Source organism: Tupaia chinensis, unplaced genomic scaffold (assembly GCF_000334495.1).
Source record: "Tupaia chinensis unplaced genomic scaffold, TupChi_1.0 Scaffold000369_1, whole genome shotgun sequence".
NCBI lineage: Eukaryota > Metazoa > Chordata > Mammalia > Scandentia > Tupaiidae > Tupaia > Tupaia belangeri.
In genome coordinates this window covers 1,193,606-1,208,888 of record NW_006159866.1, presented here as the reverse complement: position 1 = coordinate 1,208,888, position 15,283 = coordinate 1,193,606, and the positions used below count along the sequence as shown (strand labels likewise).

At 37.1% G+C, this 15,283-nt stretch overlaps 1 protein-coding gene and 1 non-coding gene across 4 annotated transcripts in view; one reads left to right on the top strand and one right to left on the bottom strand.

Annotated features, from left to right (window-relative positions):
- RABGAP1L (RAB GTPase activating protein 1 like) overlaps positions 1-15,283 on the top strand; it is a 762,391-nt gene that overhangs the window by 37,263 nt on the left and 709,845 nt on the right. The window lies entirely within an intron of this gene.
- On the bottom strand, positions 12,849-12,953 carry LOC114008702 (U6 spliceosomal RNA). Its single transcript, XR_003550213.1, has one exon. It is a non-coding gene; the product is annotated as a U6 spliceosomal RNA (small nuclear RNA).

Here is a 15,283-nt window from a genome sequence, read left to right as displayed (position 1 = left end):
AATTAAAAACAAGGATGAGAATAATAATGCTTTATGTTAGGTGTGACTGGTTCATTGAAAATCTTAACTGATGGGGGAAATAAACATTAAATTATTTTTTTTCAGTAATAACTGCTTCATCTGTATCCACATCACCTTTTCCTGTTGTCCCTTATTTATATGGAAAGCAAATACTTTAACTTTTCTATAATTTTTTATTACTTTTCCATTTAGTTATTGGAATCTCAGAGGCTTCAAAAGATACATATTTTAGGGAACCAGCAGTTAGCGTAATGGCTGGGTCGCTGGACTCCCACGTAGTCGACCGTGGTTCGTGTCCCGGACCCGGTGGCTTAAAACTCACGCCGGGCGCGTGTGCGTGCGTGCCCAAGATCCCAAGAGGAGAATGGAGGAGAAGGGATTGCGGCGTGACCATCCCCCCTGGGGGGTGATTTCTCGCTTTCTGTCTCTATGTCTCTCTCTGTCTGTCTGGCGAGCGCACGTGCCCTACAGTGAAAATCTCTCCAAAAAAAAAAAATGTTGCTGGGCTCCTGTGTATATGTGTAAATGATGTGTAATTACAAACATACAAGGAGTCTTTCAAAAGTTCATGAAAAATGCATATGGGGACCAGCAGATAGTGTAATGGCTATGTTGCTGGGCTCCTGTGTAGTTGACCGAGGTTTGCGTCCTGGACCCACTGGCTTAAACTTATGCCAGGCACTTGTGTGTGCATGTCCAGGATCCTGAGAGGAGAATGGAGAAGAAAGGATTGCAGCGTGGCCATCCCCCTGCGGGGGGTGATTTCTCACTTTCTGTTTGTCTTTCTGTCTCTGTCTTTCTGGCAAGCACATGCGGCCTGTAGCAAAAACCTCTCCAAAAAAATGCATACTATGAAAAAGTTATGCATGGATTTCAAATTTTTTTGCAATAATGTGAACTTACACTACTTTAATTTTTTCCAAAAAATTTTTTTAAATTTCTACACATCTGTGCATATGTATCTATTCACAGGAAAGGTATTCAAAAAAGAACAGCAGAAAGAACTCTTGTGGGACAAAAAGACAACATAAACAGTCAATAACAAATGATAATAGAGAAATATGTAATGCAGATGATGGATGAAAGATTACTATCTATAGTATAAATTTCTTCACAATGGGTAGAAAACTTAAAACAGGCAAGAATATGAATAACTAGATCATGGGAAAGCTGTTTAGATGACTAATATATGTCTGCATGTCCCAATTCACAAATATTGATAGGGAAATGCAAATGAAAGTAGCCATAAGATATACCAGGTTGCAAAAATATGTAGTGATGCTGGAGAAAAGCACATTCTCAGGTTGTTGATATAAAATGTATGTATACCCATTTTTAAAACCAGTCAGGCAACATAGATAATGATAAGAAGAATCTCTTATTGGACACATTAGTCTCATTCTAGGGATTCTATGCTATTGGAAATCCAAGTATGACTATTTAAAGACAGATTTTTAAGGATGTTTATTAATAAACAGTATTATAGTAAATCATTAATACACAGCATAATGGTAAAAAACTGGAATTACAAATGCCTTTTCTCTTGCCTTCAAGGAGTGGGAGAAATTGATGATGGTCAAAAGAAAGAAAAGTGTCTTCCTCAAAATAATTGTAGACCACAGCTATTCCCTTTGTCTGCCTTCCACATTCTCTAGACTTGAATGAGGATGGAGGGCCATGGAGGTGCTGGTTGATGGTATCATGCATACCTCTGTCTCTCTTAAATCTTAGAGAAGGTGTCTTGTCCCCATTATCTGCAGCTTTCTTTAGAAAGTAGTGTGTAGCTCCACTCTCTTTTTTTTTTTAGATCCTGCTACCAGTGTTCAGTAATAGAAAAAGCTCTATGAAGGAACTTGGTACAGTGATGCATGCATGTGTTTTTAATCGTGAAATTTGGCCATGTATAAACACTGTATTTCATCATTTTTAAGACACATGTCTTCATACTTAACATCTCTGTGTTTTACAATCAATAGATTTTATAGTTATCAACTTTTTTTTCTTTGTGGAATAAATAATGGTGATTTTTTTTTTTTTTTTGAGAGGTTTTTGCTTTAGGGTGTATGCACTCGCCAGAGAGACAGAGAGAGACAGAGAGACAGAAAGCGAGAAATCACCCCCCAAGGGGGATGGCCATGCCGCAATCCCTTTCTCCTCCATTCTCCTCTCGGGATCTTGGACACGCATGCACATGTGCCCGGTGTGAGTTTTAAGCCACCGGGTCCAGGATGTGAACTGCGGTCAACTACATGGGAGTCCAGCGACATAGCCATTACGCTAACTGCTAGTCCTAATAATGGTGAGTTTTGAAATGGATGATTCTTAAAATTGATGAGAAATAACTTAAGATAAAAGGTACTTTTGATGTTTGATAGTACAGTCTTAAAATGATATGGTTAACATTTTTATATATCAACTTTTTTCATCAAATTTTCTTATTAGTATTAGATATAGCAGTGCTTTAAAACTTTTATTTAAAAGTGATTTCAAATGTACAGAAGAGTTGAAATATAATTAGTACAGAAATACACCTGTATGCTCTTTACTCAGATTTATTTAGTGTTAACATTTTACCCCATTCTTTTTTTTTTTTTGTCTCACCTATCCCTTACTCTAATTTTTTCCAGAGAGAGAGAGAGAGAGAAAGAGAGAAAGGGAAGAGACAGAACCACCCAAGATTTCTTTTTTTTTTTTTTTTTGGACAGGATTGTGATCCTCCTGCCCTGGCCTCCCAGTTAGCTAGGATTACAGGTATGAGCAGCTGTGCCTGGTACATTCAGGTTGGCCTGGAAACTGAACCTGAGCCTTCCATATGGCTTCCAGGCTCCCAAGTATTGGTACTGCCTGCATACCATTGATGCTGGGCCATCTTCCTCCCTTCTTCTTTTCTCTCCCTTCTCTTTCTTACTTCCCTAACCTTGTCCTCCCTACCCCCCACAGCATCCTATCTGCACACACACTTTCTCAGTCACACATTGTTTTAACAAACAATTTAAGAATAAGTTCTATACATCATGGCACTTTACCTCTAAAGGCATAAAAGGCATATTTCCTAAGATTAGAGATGTCTCTTATACATAACCACAGTATATTTATCAACATTAGTGAGTTTAGCATTTGTATAATACTTTTTATCTGACCTATTATTTGTCTTCCGGTTTTGGTAGTTAACCCCAAATCTTTTTTCCTCTTCAGCTCAGGATTCACTGAAAGATCAGATACTGTGTTTAGTTAACATATGTCTTTAACTTTTTAAAATCTGGGACATTTCCATAGCCCTTCTCGATCTTCTCTTAAGACATAGATATTTTTTGAAGAATATGCATTGCTTATTTTGAGTTTGTTTAATATTTCCTCATGATTAAATTAAGATTGTACGTTGCAGCATAGGTGATGTTGTGTTCTTTACACATCTGGAGGTATTTGATAACCATTCATCCTTCACCAATAATGTTAATTTGGATTACCTAGTCAAGGTGTCTGATTTTTTTCTCTGTATAATTACTTAATTTCTCCCTTGCAACTAGTAAGCAGTCTGTGGGGAGGTACTTAAAAACTATATTCTTCTGGGACCAGCAGTTAGTGTAATGGCTATGTTGCTGGACTCCCATGTAGTCAATCGTGGTTTGAGTCCTGGACCCGGTGGCTTAAACTCACATCGGGCGCGTGTGCGTGCATGCCCAAGATCCCTAGAGGAGAAGGGAGGAAAAGGGATTGCGGTGTGACCATCCCCCTTGGGGGGGTGATTTCTCGCTTTCTGTCTCTCTGTCTCTCTCTGTCTTTCTGGCGAGCGCACACGCCCTATAGCAAAAACCTCTCTAAAAACAAAAAGAAAAATAGTGAAAAAAAGAACACCTATATTCTCTTTATAAAAATTTTCTCCTTGATTTTCTATTCATTCATGTTTCTTTAAAAAAATAATTATTTAGTTTTATTTATTATTCTTCAGTTTGACTAGAGACAGAGAGAAAGATACAGAGTGAGAAAGCAAGCCTCCAGGCCCAGGATTCAAACCCCAACCACCATACCACTTGCTGGCCCTTCATTCATGATTCTTAACTGATCCAATTCTATTACTGTGATTGTTGCAAAATGATAATTTGTAAACTCCTGTGATCTCTACATTTACTGGTCTTTGTATTCTTATGTAAGCTAGAGCTTTCCCTTCTCTTTCATTTATTTACCTAATTATTGGTTTAGACTTCTGAATTTTTCCTCTCCCAGTGCATTATAGTTCAGTATAGTACTTAATTATTTTTGTGTTTAAATTGTCCTAGAATTAGCTAGTGAGAACCCCTTACGAAATGCTTCTGCCATTAAAATAAAATTTTTTTTAATAGCACTTTCTTGCATAAGAAAATGCTACTTTTAGCCCATTCATGGTAACATGTGCTGGCTGATGATGCTACTCAGCTGGCTGAGGGTACGTGGGAGGCCTGGGATCAATTTACAACTCTCTCTAAGAGCCAGGCTTGGTGGCTCCAGTAGTCCAAGCTGTTTGAGAGACTGAGGCAGGAGGATCCTGATTTTTTTTTTATATGCAGCTTTTGATTTAACAGATCTGTAGTAACACAGGCAAAGAAGTATTAGGTGTTAGGTAATTTAAATTTGGCGCTTGTGTGTGTATACTTTTTGTTGTTGTTGTTATTATTATTATTATTTATCCATTCAATTGCTATACATCATTTAGATTGTGAAGAGTATTTTTTTTTTGTATTTTTTTTAAGAGCTTATTGCCTTAGGGTATGTGTGCTGCCTGAGAGAGAGACAGACATAGTGAGAAGGAAAGTGAGAAATCACCCTCCTTGAGGGAATGGCCATGCTGCAATCCCTTCTTATTTATTCACCTCCTAAGATCTTGGGCACACATGCACACATGCCCAGTGTGATTTTCAAGCCACCAGTTCCAGGATTCTGTGTAGTCAACCAAATGAGAGTCCAGTGACATAACTGTTATGCTGTCTGCTGGTCCCAGGATTAATATTGTTTTAAAATCTTAGATTTTTAATGTTTAAATGATATACCACCCTCAAATTATGCCTGAATATAAGGAAATCCTTTGTTTTACCAATGAGAAATCCCAAGTTTGATCAACTTGAATATAGAGACTTTCACAGATACAGGTGAATGGTTGGATGCTTAATTATAAATTTTTTTTTGTTAGCTTGGTTAAACATTTACACGTAAATTTAAACTATGTTATATAAAATAATTTGGAAATAATTTTTTTACCCATTCTTACATTTGTAAAACAGTTTTATTCAGACTGTCCTCATTAATCATCAGTACTAGTGTCTTCATCACTTAAGCTACTTTTTAATATTTTTAAGGTATTTTTCCAGAGCATATTTTCTCACCTTCTGTGTAAGTTGAAAGAAAACACATTTTGTTCTTTTAATGGCGAGAAGACATGTGTGCTTGCCAGAGAGAAACAGAGTGATAGGAGTAGGAAGAGAATCACCACCAGGGGGAATGGTCATACCACAATCCCTTCTCCTCCATGTCTCTATTCTACTGAGATTTGGGGCAGGCACTCATACTTGCCTGAGATGTTCTTCAAGTTGCCAGGGCCAGGATTTGAATTGTGGTTGGTCATGTGGTATCTGGTTCCCTTAACCACTACGCTCTGAAGACAGCCCAAGAAACCACATTTTAAATCAGTGTGTATTACCATATCACTAGAGATTTTGCCTAAGAAACAAGTACCCTTTTGTATATATTAGGACAGTTGTTTTTCAAATAAATTTCATATATAACCACTTAACTATATTGCTTTTATTTTACTTCTTTTTTTAAATTGACAGATAAAAAATATATACATTTAAAGTGTATAACACATTGTCTTTACACACACACACACACACACACACACACACACATTTTGTTGATAGGATGCCAAAATTATATTTCCTTTATTCTAATATGACTATCTTGATGATAAATCTAACACTTAAAACTATGGTTTCCTATATCCAGCAATAATTACTAAATCCAATTTTAATTTCTTTGCTCCATTTTCCACTCAGTCTATTAGATGAGCTATATAAATATCCAAATGAGAATTCACTGAGAGTGCTTCAGGCTACTGAGTCTTTCTCAAACAATATGTTGTTCAGCTTAACAGAGAGAATTACCTGTGATATGGGAGATTCTGTAAATAGATTTATCATTTAGGAAATAGAAACCATTGCTTTTTATTGGATTAAGTGTGGTATTCAATATATTTAAATCACAAACTGTAAACGGTGGGATTTAAGTTTATCCAGTAGGTGGCAGTCTTATCAAGAGAGTTTAACATTTCTGAATCTGTGACACTGCTGCTGATAAAGTTAATTTGTAGTATCAAGACACTGGTGCAAAAGAACAATCCTTCAAATCACATAATTTTTTTTTTCTGGAGGAGAAAATGAAAGTTGTCTTTAAAAAACCCTTTTTTTAAAGAATTATTTTATGTAATTATTATTATTATTTGATTTGACCAGCAAGAGACAGAGAGAGAAGGAAAGTGAGAAAGTAAGCCACCAGGTCCAGGACTTGAGGTGTAGTAGGCTATATGGGAGTCCAGCACCTTAACCACCACACCACCTGTTGGCCCTGAACAAACTTTTTATTGTGTAAAATTTCTAACATATACAAAAGTAGAAAATAATGCATTGAACTTTAATACATTGAATTTTTTGACTGATTGATTTTGAACCAGTATTAATTTTAAATTTTGTCATAAAATTATTTAGGACAAATAATGTATACATTTATAATTGTAAAGATCTCTTCACTGTTCCCTAACAAGAAGTGGTATACCAATGATGGTAGAATGATTCTTATAGAGTAATAATAAAGAAGAGAGTTTTAGTTTCAGTGTTTTATGTCTGTTTCCAGGAGTCTGTTTTCAGGCTTGGTTTGCCAACCAGAGTGAGGTAGTGATACAACAAGCTGAGAACAATGATTCGATTTGTTATAAGCACACAACTCACTTTGCACTATGAATGGTAATGTAGACTGACACTGCTAGAGAAGAGGGATTTCCATTGAGTCCCTTTTAGCTCACCCTAATTTGTGGGAATACAATTATTACATATGCATTAGAAAAAAATGCAAGATATTACTAGAAGACAGTGATCACATCATACTGTATGGATCAATACATTTAAACCCTTGCACTTTGACCCTTTGTAGAGTAATTCAGAGATGTGTTTATTTTAGTAGCAAATTCTGCTTCAGTTCTTAATTTGTGTTTGCTGGCTTGCAACAACAAACCATACAATGAAATATTGAAATGATAAGTACCATACTCCAGAGCAAGAATGATTGACAGGTACCTTTCCGTGAGAAAGTAAGCCACCAGGTCCAGGACTTGAGCTGTAGTAGGCTATATGGGAGTCCAGCACCTTAACCACCACACCACCTGTTGGCCCTGAACAAACTTTTTATTGTGTAAAATTTCTAACATATACAAAAGTAGAAAATAATGCATTGAACTTTAATACATTGAATTTTTTGACTGATTGATTTTGAACCAGTATTAATTTTAAATTTTGTCATAAAATTATTTAGGACAAATAATGTATACATTTATAATTGTAAAGATCTCTTCACTGTTCCCTAACAAGAAGTGGTATACCAATGATGGTAGAATGATTCTTATAGAGTAATAATAAAGAAGAGAGTTTTAGTTTCAGTGTTTTATGTCTGTTTCCAGGAGTCTGTTTTCAGGCTTGGTTTGCCAACCAGAGTGAGGTAGTGATACAACAAGCTGAGAACAATGATTCGATTTGTTATAAGCACACAACTCACTTTGCACTATGAATGGTAATGTAGACTGACACTGCTAGAGAAGAGGGATTTCCATTGAGTCCCTTTTAGCTCACCCTAATTTGTGGGAATACAATTATTACATATGCATTAGAAAAAAATGCAAGATATTACTAGAAGACAGTGATCACATCATACTGTATGGATCAATACATTTAAACCCTTGCACTTTGACCCTTTGTAGAGTAATTCAGAGATGTGTTTATTTTAGTAGCAAATTCTGCTTCAGTTCTTAATTTGTGTTTGCTGGCTTGCAACAACAAACCATACAATGAAATATTGAAATGATAAGTACCATACTCCAGAGCAAGAATGATTGACAGGTACCTTTCCTTGTGTTGTTTTCTTGAGGAAAAGATTCTTAGGAAGTACTGAAAAAAATCATCTGGTGTTCTTTTGTTCTTACAGAACAATTTTCTAGTATGACTTCACATTACAATGGATAGTAGAATTTGCGGTGTTTATTATTTTGGGCTTATCTAATTTGATGTTAGACCATTCTGAGGGTCTTTGGTGAGTTTATTTTCAGTAGGTTGTTTAAGTATTATTTAGAAAGAAGCTGAAGTCACTGACTTGAAGTTGCCTTGATGTTAGGCTGATACGCATGTTTTATTATCTTGTGTAAATTAGTGTATCAACTCCAGCAAAACAAAGAGTTTCAGATGACCTAATACATTTTCTTAAAGAATTTCATTCCTTCTCTTCCTGAAAATGAGAGAAATTAGTACCCTATTCTGAGTAACATTTGAAAAGCTATTCCATGAGCTTATTAATTTGTCCTCTGTGTTTTTTTTTCCCCCCCCTCAGGACAGCAGAAAGGGAATCCTCTTTTTCTTCGGGAAAATGGGATTACTTATACAACAATACTTTTTATTTTTCTGAGAGTAATTTCAAGCGGCAATTGGCAGAGAGCTATTGGCATTGTCAGGTACTCTGAGGAGTATATCATTTGGCGGCATCTGTTTCTTTGTCTTTGTACTGGAATTTGCAGTTCAGACAGAATTCTCAGCATCGTCCATTGCTGGCTTCTGCTGGCACCTAGTAGAGAGGTGTACTCACCCTGTAGTACTCACCATGATGCGAGTACCAAGTCTGTATATAATATTGTTACCTTTCAGCATTATATAAATACATTCTTTATATGAATGGTAAAAACATATGTTGTTTTCTGTAATGTGTTTTGTATGTTGATTGACTATAGATCTGTTGGAGCTATTTTTTTTTAAACTTTTAGTTTGAAAAATGGATTCACAAAAAATCGTAATAATGCAGAGTCTCCATGTATGCTTCTACCATCCTCTTCCAGTAGTAACATTTCACTTAACTATAGTACAGTGTCACAACTAGGAAATAATTGACAGTGGTACAATTTGTAGACCTATATTGAGGCTCTTTTTGAATCCTTTTGTAAATCATAGTCGTCTTCTACTGGGTCATCTGAAAAGTCATGATGCATTTTTACCTAGAAAAAATATGTCATGACTTTTCTGACAACTCAATATTATATAAATTAAAAAAAAATTGCTATAGAGCATATGCATTTCACTGGGGAGAGAGAGAAAGAGAGGAAGATAATTTCTTTTTTCTATCCCATTCCTCCCCATAAAGGTGGATATGCTTGCTGGAGACAGAGACACACAGAGAGGGAAAATGAGAAATCACCTCCCAGAGAGGATAGGCACACTACATTCCCTTCCCCTCCATTCTCCTCTCAGGGTTTTAGATATGCATGCATACATGCCCTGTGTTATTTTTCAAGTTTCTGGGTCTGGGACTTGAACTGTAGAGATGGCCATGCGGGATCTAGCACCTTAATCACCATGTTACCTGTTGGCCCCATATTAATGTCTTTTTTTTTTTTTTTTGGAGAGATTTTCACTGTAGGGCGCGTGCGCTCGCCAGACAGACAGAGAGAGACATAGAGACAGAAAGCGAGAAATCACCCCCCAGGGGGGATGGTCACGCCGCAATCCCTTCTCCTCCATTCTCCTCTCGGGATCTTGGGCACGCACGCACATGCGCCCGGCGTGAGTTTTAAGCCACCGGGTCCGGGACACGAACCGCGGTTGACTACGTGGGAGTCCAGTGACATAGCCATTACACTAACTGCTGGTTCCCCCCATATTAATGTCTTAATTTATTGTTTTAAGATTTTTTTTTTTTGAGTGGTTTTTGCTATAGGGTGCGTGCATTCACCAGGAAGACAGAGAGAAACAGAGACAGAAAGTGAGAAATCACATCTCAGGGGAGATGGCCATGCCACGATCCCTTCTTTTCCATTCTCCTTTCGGGATCTTGGGCACACACGCATGTGTGCCCGGCGTGAGTTTAAGCCACTGGGTCTGGGACTCGAACTGTGGCCAACTTCATGGGAGTCCAGCGACATAGCCATTACGCCAACTGCTGGTCTCTGTTTTAAGGCATTTATAATTGTAATCTGGCTGCTAAGTAACTAGAAGAGATGGGTTTATTTTTACTATCTCCTGTGCCATTTGTCAGTTTATTGCCTCTTGGCTCCAAATATACACTTTTAAGCTGATCTATATTAATGGAGGTTTAAACATCTTCTTTTTGCTTCAAGCCCAGAACTAAATTGTGTTGATAGAGGGTGCTAGAGGGACATTGCAGGAAGAAGGGGCCTCTTCCTAGTTCTGATGTGTTGGGATTGTGCTTTTGTGGCAAGATCTGAGGTAACATAGCAGACCTGAAACTGCTACGGCCTGCTTGTAAGGTTGGGTCCTTGACAGATACCTCGAAACTTAAATTTTGGGAAGGTTTCCACTATTCTCAGAACTGCCAGAGCAACTCACTGCACCCATACTGTACACGTAATGTAGTTTATGCTGAATGTTTGCTGTTTTTCTGAGAGTTTGGAATTTTGTTAGATATTAAGCAGAGAGTGCCTGTGTTACCAGTTCTAATGAAAACCTTAGGCACTCAGTCTCTGTGAGCTTCCGTGAAAACAAACATTTCACACATGTTGTCACATGTGTTGCTGTAAGAATTAAGTATGTACATCTTTTAGGACTCATGAGGGGAAGAGCACAGGAATACAACTAGAAGTTTATGCCTGGTTTCCTCTAGATTTTGCTCCTGTGCTTTTTCCCTTTACTTAGTTTGCTTTGAATCAGTTGGTTATAATAAATTGTAAGCATAAATACATGTATATGCTGAGTCAATCCTGTAAGTCCTCCTAACAAATCATAGCATCTAGGATGATCTTGGTGATCCTCAACACAATGGCATTTTGTTATTATTAGTTTTTATCCAGGAGTGACTGTTTTATTCTTTGTTACATGTATGTATATATGTATGTTTTTTTATTTTTATGGAGCATGAGAGATATTCAAAAAGTTCACAGAAAGGGTTATTATAAAATTAAAAAAAATTATGCATAGAGGGGGGCCAGCAGATGACGAAATAGTTATGTCACTGGACTCCCATGTAGTTGACAGCAGTTGGAGTCCTAGACCTGGCGACTTAAAACTCACGCTGGGTGTGTGTGCGTGCGTGCGTGCCCAAGATCTCAAGAGGAGAATGGAGGAGAAGGGATTGTGGCAAGGCTATACCCCCAAGGGTAATTTCTCACTTTCTGTCTCCCTGTCTCTCTCTGTCTCTGGCAAGCGCATGAGCCGTATAGCAAAAATCTCTCTTAAAAAATTAATCTTGAGTTTTAGAATTTTTTGGAGCAAAATAAATTCATGCTTTAATTCTACTTTTCAGAGACAGAACGAGACAGAGACAGAAATTGAGAAATCACCCTCTAAAATGTAGTCCCTTCTCCATTTTCCTATATCAACCACCTACTTCCATGATTTTACTCTAGAAATTGTCATTACCAGTAACTGTATTCCCTTCATATCTCAATTTCAAGTATCCCTGTTTCTAATCACTACCTCTTATTTCTCTAATTTATTCCTATTTTCTCAATTCCATTATTATTATTACTATTTTTATGACACTGAGTCTGGTGATCTATGGTCCTGCTATGTTTTTACTGTCTCTTTTGTATTGATCCATGTCTGTTGTTTTCTTTCCAGTTTCTGTTATCTGTCTTTATAAATTACTCTTTTATATATATTTCCACAAGTTTTTTTTTTCTCTCTTATCTTCCTATTCTCCTGGCACATTTCCAACCATAGTGAATTTTGACTTTCTTAGCCTTTATGCCAGTACCTGTTATAGCAGAAGCTGATTGACTTTACTTCAGATTGATGAATGTAACCTTAGATGGACCTTCTCGTTGTCAGAAATCCTCTTTCACTTTCTGGACAGGTTGTTCTGTTGATCTCCTAGACTGTTTTATACCTCCTTATTTGTTTATTTATTTTTAAAATTTATTTATTTATTTAGTTCCATTTGTTGTTATTTTTTAATTTGACCAGAGAGAGAAAAAGGGAAAGTGAGGAAGCAAGCCACTAAGTCCAGGTCTTGAACCACAGTCAGCCATGTAGAAGTCCAGTGCGTTAACCATTACAACACCTGCCAGCCCTTATTTTATACCTCTTTAAATGTCCATCTAATCTTATACCGTGATTGCTTTCAGCCAGTGATCTTTTCTGATTTAAAATTAAGATAGGCTGAGACCTAGGCCTGCATGGAACTATGACATGAACTATATTGAAACGTCTGACACAAGAAATAGTTGAATGTAGGTGTGTTGATGCTGCCACTATTTAGTAGATTCCAGTTAAGCCGCTGGAGGAGGAGTTTAGTGAATATGAACTTACTGACAGAAATAAGGAAAGTTGTTGTGATGATAAGAATGAAAGTCCCAGAGGGAGTGACTCTAGCCAATAAACTTTCCATTAAAGGAACTCTTGGAGATAAATCACAGCATTGAAATTGCAAAGAATAAAATATTGGAAACTGATCTAAACAGGAGTATGATGGTTTGCCAAGACATAGAAAAGATGCTTTCTCTTATAAAGTATATAAGAAGGGAGCAAGCACTGTTATAACTACCCTTTTTAAATTTATTTTTTATTTTTATATTACATTTAATCACATATATCAAAAATATGGAACGCTTCACGAATTTGCATGTCATCCTTGCACAGGGGCCATGCTAATCTTCTCTGCCGTTCCAATTTTAGTATATGTGCTACTGAAGCGAGCACCATTCTAACTATTCTTGATAAGTTTGTTCAAAGAAATAAAATGCTAACTAATGCTTCTAAGTACTTTAAATGACAGAACACTAAATAAATAATGGTTTACTTTTTTTCTTTTTCTTATAACTAATAGTAAGAGAGTTTTTAGTCTTTGACAAAAATTTTTAAGATCACAGAAAATCTTAATTTTTTTCCTGTTGATTCTAAGATCACTTTGCATGCTTTTTTTACACTTCCACACAGCTGTGCAGAGTGAAGAATACCTGTGTATCTTTTTTTACTTGATCCCTTTAGTAAGAGAAAAACAACCTCAATAACTCTTAGGATAGGAAACTTTCTCAACTATCTTTTTTGATTTTTTAGTTTTTATTATAGGACATGTGTACCCACGGCCGGGGGAAGAGTGAATAAATGAGAGTGAGTGAGTAATCACTCCCTGGTGCGGTGTTCATATCACAATCCCTTCTCCTCTGTTCTCTCGGGATTTTGGGCATGCATACACTTGTGCCTGTCATGTTTTTCAAGCTGCCTGGCCTGGGACTTGCAATCAGCCACATGGGATCCAGCCGCTTTAACCACTATACCTCTTGCTGGCCATCCTCCACCCCCCAATCTTTTTTTTTCAGCCTCTATAGGGTGCAGCACACTCAAGGATTCCAATTTTTAGGAAATTTGTCAGTTTTAGTGTTTTGCATATTGTTCTGAAAGACTGTGATTGAATACAGATTTTCTACTTTGCATTTTTCTGCACTTTTTACTCTGTTTACTCCATTTGTCATCCTGATACTTTTTCTTTTTTTTTTTAAGAATGATTTATTTAATTTTATGTATTATTATTTTTTACTTCGCTATAGGACACATGTGCGTGCATGCACATCGGGGAGGAGAGAGAGAGAGAGAGGAAGTAAGTGAGAAAGCAAGCTACCAGGTCTGAGACTTGAATCATATAGTTGGGCATATGGGAGTCCAGCATCTTAGCCACCACGCCATCTGTTGGCCCCACTTTTTTATTTTTTAGTAACCGAAGTTTAGTTAGAGAGAGTGTTCTTTAACTTGGTGATTGGCCAGATGCCCCCTCTCTCTCCTTTCTTCCCTCTCTTTTTATCAGGTCTTCATGGAGGTTTGTAGAATTCGTAATGCTTTAGATTAAAAGCAAAAGTAAATAAATAAAGTTTCTAGTTGCTGGACATTAACACTATATGTATTCTTTTTTCTACAATTAAATTCAAAGCAATACTAGAGATGCTGAGTTTCGGTGTTTGTTATGGGTGCAAACTTAGTGTTAAAAGTTGCCTAAATGTCTATGTTGAGTAAAAACTCAGTATTATGTAAGTCAGAACTTTCTTTTAATGATAGTGGTAATTGTAATAATAATTGACAACTGCCTGATAATTTACTGATCATGAATTGTTTCATTCTAGCCTTTCATTAATATGATGAACATATAAACAGATAATGTTTATATTTCTGAAATGTTGAAAACAAAATTTTTGACATCTGTGATTTGCTTAGGTTTGTGCAGAGAAGTTACAGTCCACGTAGGGAGGTGGCAGGCTATAATTTAAAAGACTGTACAGTTGTGGATTGATGCACATGGGCTTGAATCCCAATTTTAAAATTTAATAGCTGTGGGAACCAGTAGTTAGCGTAATGGCTATGTCGCTGGACTCCCACGTAGTCGACCGCGGTTCGTGTCCTGGACCTGGTGGCTTAAAACTCACGCTGGGCGCGTGTGCATGCATGCCCAAGATCCCAAGAGGAGAATGGAGGAGAAGGGATTGCGGCGTGACCATCCCCCCTGGGGGGTGATTTCTCGCTTTCTGTCTCTATGTCTCTCTCTGTCTGTCTGGTGAGCGCACGCGCCCTACAGTGAAAATCTCTCAAAAAAAAAAATTTAATAGCTGTGTGACTTTGGGCAAATAACTTCTGCTTTTGAAAATTAGTTTTATCATTTGTTCTGTGAGGGTTGTTTTGAAATGTAAATGCAATAATATAGTACTTTTTGGCTTAATGTTAAGACAGTAGTAAACAATTGTCATACTACTATTAATACAATAATTGCTTTTAAACACACACACACACCCCTCGTATATGCCATAAGGTGCATGGGATCACTGGAGAGAGACAAAAACAGTGAGAGGGAAAGTGAGAAATCACACCCTGGGGGGATGGCCACTCCACAGTCCCTTCTCTTCCTGGGATTTTGCCCTCCCCCCAACGCCTGTCTTGATTAAAAAAAAAATTTTTTTTTTTTGAGAGGTTTTTGCTGTAGGATGCATGCGCTCACTAGAAAGAGAGAAACAGAGACAGAAAGCACGAAATCAGCCCCCCCCCAG